The sequence below is a fragment of the Phaenicophaeus curvirostris genome, chromosome 3 (assembly GCF_032191515.1).
Source record: "Phaenicophaeus curvirostris isolate KB17595 chromosome 3, BPBGC_Pcur_1.0, whole genome shotgun sequence".
Classification (NCBI taxonomy): domain Eukaryota; kingdom Metazoa; phylum Chordata; class Aves; order Cuculiformes; family Cuculidae; genus Phaenicophaeus; species Phaenicophaeus curvirostris.
In genome coordinates, this window is record NC_091394.1 from 815668 (window position 1) to 822777 (window position 7110).

Consider the following 7110-nt stretch of genomic DNA (forward strand, 5'->3'; position numbering starts at 1 on the left):
TTTCTACCAGGATAAATACATCCTCTTTTATTAATTTTCCATGCCAAAACTTTTCAGTATGACTTTCATTTTCATTGTTTAATGTCATTGCTTGTGAAAAATGTGCACAATAACTTTTTCATACACCAACAGTTAACTATAACCACCGTTTTATATTCTGTAGTCCACATAATCTACTTTGTTGGCATTCATGCAAAATGTCACAATAAATTAAATGCTATAGTTAGAAACATATCTATGTCTTTATAACCAGTTTGAAACGAAGTATCAGAGTCACATGTTGCACACCTTGTCATTTGCAGCCACATAAAGCTTTCACACTTTATTGTTAACAAACAACTCCCTTACATTGCCAAATCTTTTGAATCTTAGATTCCAGTACTTCAATGTCTGCAAGTATCACCAACAGAGAAAGAAGTCACTGGAAAATAAAGCACTGAAAACAAATCACTGGAATGAGAAATATATTTGGATATCAGAACTTTGGAGTTGGATTGTTTAGTATCATGGTATCCATTGGTTCTCTATAAAACTTCAGTCTACAGAATTCAGAATGTCTCCAAGTATTTTCCACCTCAGTAAACACCGATGCGTGTGAGCTGATGTGCTTAATATAAAACCCTCATTTTAGAAAATGCCGACTAATGAAAACATTATAGTACCACTGAGTAAGATAGAAGTCTGTGAAAAGGACTTTACTCAAAATATAGTAACTCCTTCATCATTTCAGATGGCAATCTAATTAGACATTTCCATATGCAGTAGTACAAATTTAACCTGAACCTGAAAACTAGGCACATGCGACATCTGCGTTAATTATACTCTGACAATTATTCAGTTAGTAAACAGAAGCAAGCAAATTACTAAAGAAAAAGCATGACAAGAACTGCATTTAGTGAAAGTCACTGCAAATAAATATTTTAAATCAAATATGTGCATAACATGTATTATAAATATGTTGTGTGAGATAGATAGTAATGTAATCTATTGTCATAATTGGATACTTAGGTTATATAAAACATCTCATAAACTAGAAAACAAATTTTTAAAGTATTTTAGCTGTAGTTGATTACATAACTAATATAAATCACCTAATTATTTTTATTTCCTCATTTCTCATTAATATATTTTAATCATAGTATAAAAGGTATTTTATTTCTGTTAATATTAATGAACATATTTCTGTTAATATTAATTTCGTCCTCAATGAGGAACAAGACTGAACTTATGAACTTTTGTTACCTATTATCACAAGACTGGGCAACATTGTAAAACAGACGAACAAATTCCATCACCCAACCAATCAGCTACCCAATCCAGATGATATTATACATACCTTGCATATTAAGCTATGTCAAACAAAAAATGCATCCAACATTTGAACAGAGTTCTGTTCAAACTTTCCCTACATATTGGAAAAAAATAGAAATGTTACCAGGAAGGAGTTATGTCAACATTAGAAAAAGTTATTTGTTTGTGATTTCAGAGTTTGATAAAACTTCATTTTCAAAACTCCCTAGAAAATTGTTTATGGAGAAGTCTTGGCACTAATTGTACAAATACGCCTTTATAGTCATTATAAACATGGTATAGTTATTACAGAGCTAGTGTAGTTCTTACAAAGGCAGCATATAGGAGCCAGGGAGGGACAGAGGATGTGCCACTTTGTGAAACTTACAGAGAACTCAGTTGCCAAAATTTGTCCATTATGTACTGTAGATAAAAAAATGGTATTTTGGAGGCTTGTAACCTGTCCAAATCTGTGCAAATTTTTCTTCAGTGGATTTTTTTTCAAACATGAAGCCTTTAGGGCACAGAAATCCTAGAGGTTTTCAATACAAATAGCTACAAAAAATTGTTTTAAAAATTGATCAAAACACAATGTTTCACCTGTATGTTTTCCACAGCAGTAACTGAAATATTTCAGCTCAAAAGCAAAACAAACAATAGAAACAACCAGAAATCAGTCCGAAACTGACACTCACTCCTGAAAAATTCATCCAAAGCAAGTGAGGGCTTTCAGAGGTATCAGACAAGTATATCTTTAGGTGGTAATCAAAGCAGTGGTTATAAAACTGATATGGTTATGGGGCTCCTTCCTGAATTTGGTAGCAGTTCACTAGAGCTGCACTTCTCGTAAATCTGTATTTTTCCCAGTTTTTTCATTGAGTTTCAAACAACATTAACATTTTGGTCAGATGGAAAAATACCAGTTCAGCCCCTTGTCACACTCAGCGAATGCCTCTGAATTACCCTAATGGCCATCATGAAGCCTGGAGGAGACTGTTTTTCATGAGTCAATGACACAACCAGCCTCCTGCTAAGGAGAGGTAAGTAAGACTTGTCTTGTAAGTCTCTTAATAGACTTTAAAAGTTCTTAATAGAATGGGAATAAATAAATAAAGAAATCTTTGCAAGTAATTTACTTAATACTTTCCTCTGATACCAAAAACACTGGATAAACATTTCATTGGTGGCTCTGAGCATACCTGAGCAGCTATGAGGGCGATCAGGAAAGATGAATCACAGAATCACAGAATCTCTAGGTTGGAAAAGACCCACAGGATCGTTGAGTCCAACCATTCCCATCAATCACTAACCCATGTCCCTCAGCACCTCGTCCACCCGTCCCTTAAACCCCTCCAGGGAAGGTGACTCAACCCCCTCCCTGGGCAGCCTCTGCCAGGGACCAAGGACCCTTTCCGTGACAAATTTTTTCCTAACGTCTAGCCTAAACCTCCCCTGGTGGAGCTTGAGGCCATTCCCTCTTGTCCTGTCCCCTGTCACTTGGGAGAAGAGCCCAGCTCCCTCCTCTCCACAACCTCCTTTCAGGTAGTTGTAGAGAGCAATGAGGTCTCCCCTCAGCCTCCTCTTCTCCAGGCTAAACAACCCCAGCTCTCTCAGCCGCTCCTCATAAGGCCTGTTCTCCAGCCCCTTCACCAGCTTTGTTGCTCTTCTCTGGACTCGCTCCAGAGCCTCAACATCCTTCTTGTGGTGAGGGGCCCAGAACTGAACACAGGATTCGAGGAGCGGTCTCACCAGTGCCGAGTACAGAGGGAGAAGAACCTCCCTGGACCTGCTGGTCACGCCGTTTCTGATCCAAGCCAAGATGCCATTGGCCTTCTTGGCCACCTGGGCCCCTGCTGGCTCATGTTCAGTCGCTGTCAACCAACACCCCCAGGTCCCTCTCCTCCAGGCAGCTTTCTAGACAGACTTCTCCTAGTCTGTATGTTTGGGCTTTACTTGATGCTGACTATGTATGGACTGAGAACAAGGCAAGTGTTTCAGAGTGACTGGAAATCCAGGTTGCTCCATCATGAGGGACCTGACTAGAGCACTTCATAGCTCCCCTCAATACAGCACATGTGAATCCTTCCTTTGGAACAAAAGTAAGGCAGGAGCAGGTGTCTGCCAAGGTCTTGCTTTGGTACAGGGTGTGGATGCACCTACCTCTGGTGTGGTCAGAGAGACTCTGCTGGGTAAACAACTTCGTTTGCTCTGCTGAGACTGGGAAGAAAATGTTTGAGAACCACTACAGGATGGATTTGGAAATGATTCTGTTTTACACAGCCTAAGAGCATGATGAGAAATTTGGAGTTGTGTGCATTTCCAAGTGAAATCTAATTTTCTTTGAATGAGTGTACTCTTTGAGAAATGAGCCCTTATTTATGCAAATTGGTTTTAAATGAGAATATTTAATGAAATGATTTGATCCCCTCATAATGAAAGCTTTTATAAATGTGCACCTAGATAACACGAGCAGCCTTACTGCCTATTCAGGGACTTATTTTAAGGCATTCTTTTTTACTCCTTGATAAAGTTTAGACTACTTGTTTATAATTAGGATGAAAAATAGGTAGATGAAGGATATTTTCAACTAAACTATTCTTCAGCTGTCCTTATAAATCTAAGAAGGTGTTACCAGACTGACAGGTGGCAGCATGGCCCAGTGGATGTTAAATTGCTTAGAAACATTTGGGTCTTTTCACGTTCTAAAAGAAAGAAAAGGTTCCAACCTTTCTTTGTTTATATGTCACTCAGAAATGGTTCGTTGTAAAAGTCCTGACCTTGTTCTGCACCTAATACTCCGAGGGAGCTATTGCATAGGGCATATTTGAATAGATTTGGTTAAGAAAATAAAAAAATTAAATTTTGGTCTCTTAATATTCAATTATGCTCAAACTATGCTGAAGGAAATTTCAAGGAGGCTGTAAGTTCTTTTGGCATGCTAATGTAACAGATGCGAAGCATGAATTAACAGCTACAATGGAGAGATGCCGGCAGGTACTGATTTGTAAGCTTATCTGAACTCTTGAAGGTAACTGAGAAGTGACTTAGAAATCACACTGAAAGTAGAAGGACATTTTTCTACTCATAATTTTGTCCCAGACTTTCTCAGAACCCTATTTTGGGTTGGAAACCGCTGCTGCCAAAATAATAATTTTTCTGTAAGTATTTCTAAGTGTTCCTGACTGCACAGCTGCATCAATGCTTCGTGGTGACCCAAGGGCAGGAAGGTGCAGAGCCTGTAACAAGTTCCTGAAGGTGGAGATGCGTCCTTTGTTGACAGTATAGGCTGGCTTCTGCTGCTTTAGAGTTATTGTGAAACTAGGGAGTTTGCCAGTTTCTCTCTGTTTAGCAATAGAGAACATCTTGTCATAAGAACGTTAGGCTACTGTTCAAAACTAGCCCAAAATAACTCATTATTTTGTCACAGAATCATAGAACAGTCCAGGCTGGGAGGGGCTTCTGGAGGTCATCTCATTCACACCCCTGCTCAAACAGGGCCACTCAGAGCTGGTTGCCCAGGACTATGTCCAGATGGCTTTCAAATATCTTCGATGTGGAAGGTTCCACAACCTCTCTGGGAAAGCTGTTCCCGGGCTTGGTAACCCTCAAAGCGAAAAAGTGTTTCCTAATGTTCAGAGGTAACCTTCTGTGTTTCAGGTTGTGCCCATTGTGTCTTTCCTTTCACTAGGCACCACTGAAAAGACCCAGGCTCTGCCTTCTTTGTATCCCCCTCCAGGTATCTTTATATCTTTATTTGTCTTCTTGAACAATCTTGTCAAGCATTTGTCTTGCTGGACCATCTTTGTTGGCACAGTTAAAGCTGAACCCTGTGGCCATCCCTGCTGGTTTTGTCTTGGCATGCCCCTAGGAGATGATGACAGATTTCTCACAGCCTTGCCCTTTTCACTGCAAAGCTGTTTTATCATGAGTATGGGCTGTTCTTTTAGTACTTACTACCCTGCAATTGAAGTATCCTGATTGACACTGCTGGAACTGAGATAGTAGATGACTAAAGAGGTCAGATATCCCTGGAAGATGGGAAACCTTGATCTTGAGTTAGTGTGAGCTCTATACAGGGTTTCTCATAGGCCAAGTCCTAAAAGTAGAATTAAGAGAGAGACAGGTTAACTCAATTTGTTTGGATGTGCTGCATTTTCTTTACCAAGGAGTTATTAATAGACAAATAAATAAATAACATTGGGGTCCATTTGTTCCATGTGATAGGAATGAGGAAAAATATTGGTGACTAGAAACTACTAAAGAAGTCATTTCACTTAGTCTCAGACATAAAATCCTTCAGCTCATTAGACTAACCTGATTTCAAAGGTGCTTATCTTTTTCTACTCTTTCCTATTCTGTTCAAGCCAACAGTGAAAATCTCTTTGATTTACCTAGGAGGATAGTTCAGCATTCGTGATGGCCTTTCTAAAATCTATTATCCTCAAACTCACCTTCTTTCTAGAGATTGCACCATGAAGAAAGAAATAACTTCATTTCAGTGATAGCAAAAACTACTTTAATAATTCCACTTCATTTCATTGAATCCAGAATGTCATTCTTTGCTTCTAGCTTGTGTTCCTACAGAAAACTTCTGGCTGTTGCTGTCAGAAATGAAATCCTGGTAAGATATTCTATGATCCTCTTTTAGCACCATTAACTGTCACTGCAGACAGTATCTTTTCTTCCAACTCCTCCTTCTAGTTCAGCTCTCCACCTTGCTACCTTTGTACCAAACAAGTGATATCTTCTTCTCCTTCATTCATTTCCCGTTTCCCTCTTAGTCCATCACCAGTTACTTTGATTACCTCTCTTACTCACCTGCGTGCACAGCTTTCTACATTTCAGAACTGTAATTTTTATCTTCTACCGTAGCATCAGTTAAAAGCAGGGAAGAGGTAAGCACCTGAGCTGCTGTATACCTTCAGTAAATTACCCATGTACTTAATTTTCCTTTCTTGAGATACCAGAAGATTAGAAACAGGAGCTGAGGTGTCACCCAGAATTCCATGACATTTACCTTAATAATTTTAATAGCTTTTATTTTCTTTTGGATTGGACATTGGAGAACTTTGCTGTGTCTTTTAAGAAGCAGAAGAGAAAAAGATCTAGGTTTTTTTATTTCTCTAATACAATCCATTGCAAGAAATTGAAGGAGAAACAACAGTTTATGCCAAGTCATAAATTCTTGAAAACATGGGTTTACAATGAAAACACTAACAGCCGCTTGGTGGTAAAAAACAGAGGAGTGGTTGCCATGGTATCAGATGAGAGAGGAGGTAGCTCACTTTTTAGATTCTCTGGCAACGTACATGTAGAACCAACAAGTGGACAGCGATGCTGGCAGCCGTTTGTCCCTGCACAGCACTTTGGGGGGCTGCATGGAGAATGCTGCTGCGACTCAACACTTGTGCACTGGAAATTGGGATTTCCAGGTGTCCAGCATGAAGGAGGGGTAGAGTTGAGAAGGGAGATGAACGATCATCAACTGTCTATATTTCTTGCAGTTTAAGTATCTGCTGTTTAAAGGGACAAAGTCCTGCTCTCCTTGCCCCACATAATCAGTAATAAAGAAAGCAGGAGGATGGTTTATACTTGCTGACAAGCAGACAACATAATCTACCTTCTACACAGCAGAATCTTAATGTTAATGCAGTCAGAAAGACAGCAGCTGAGTGAGGGACTACAAGTCGTCTTCACATCAAGTTCTCTATATAAAGCATTTCTGTAACAATTACCTTTCACTAGAAAAAGGTTGTATTATTAAAGCTGATGGCATTTTGAAGGCAAACTACATCCAGAATTGCTAAAAGTCTAGTGGGT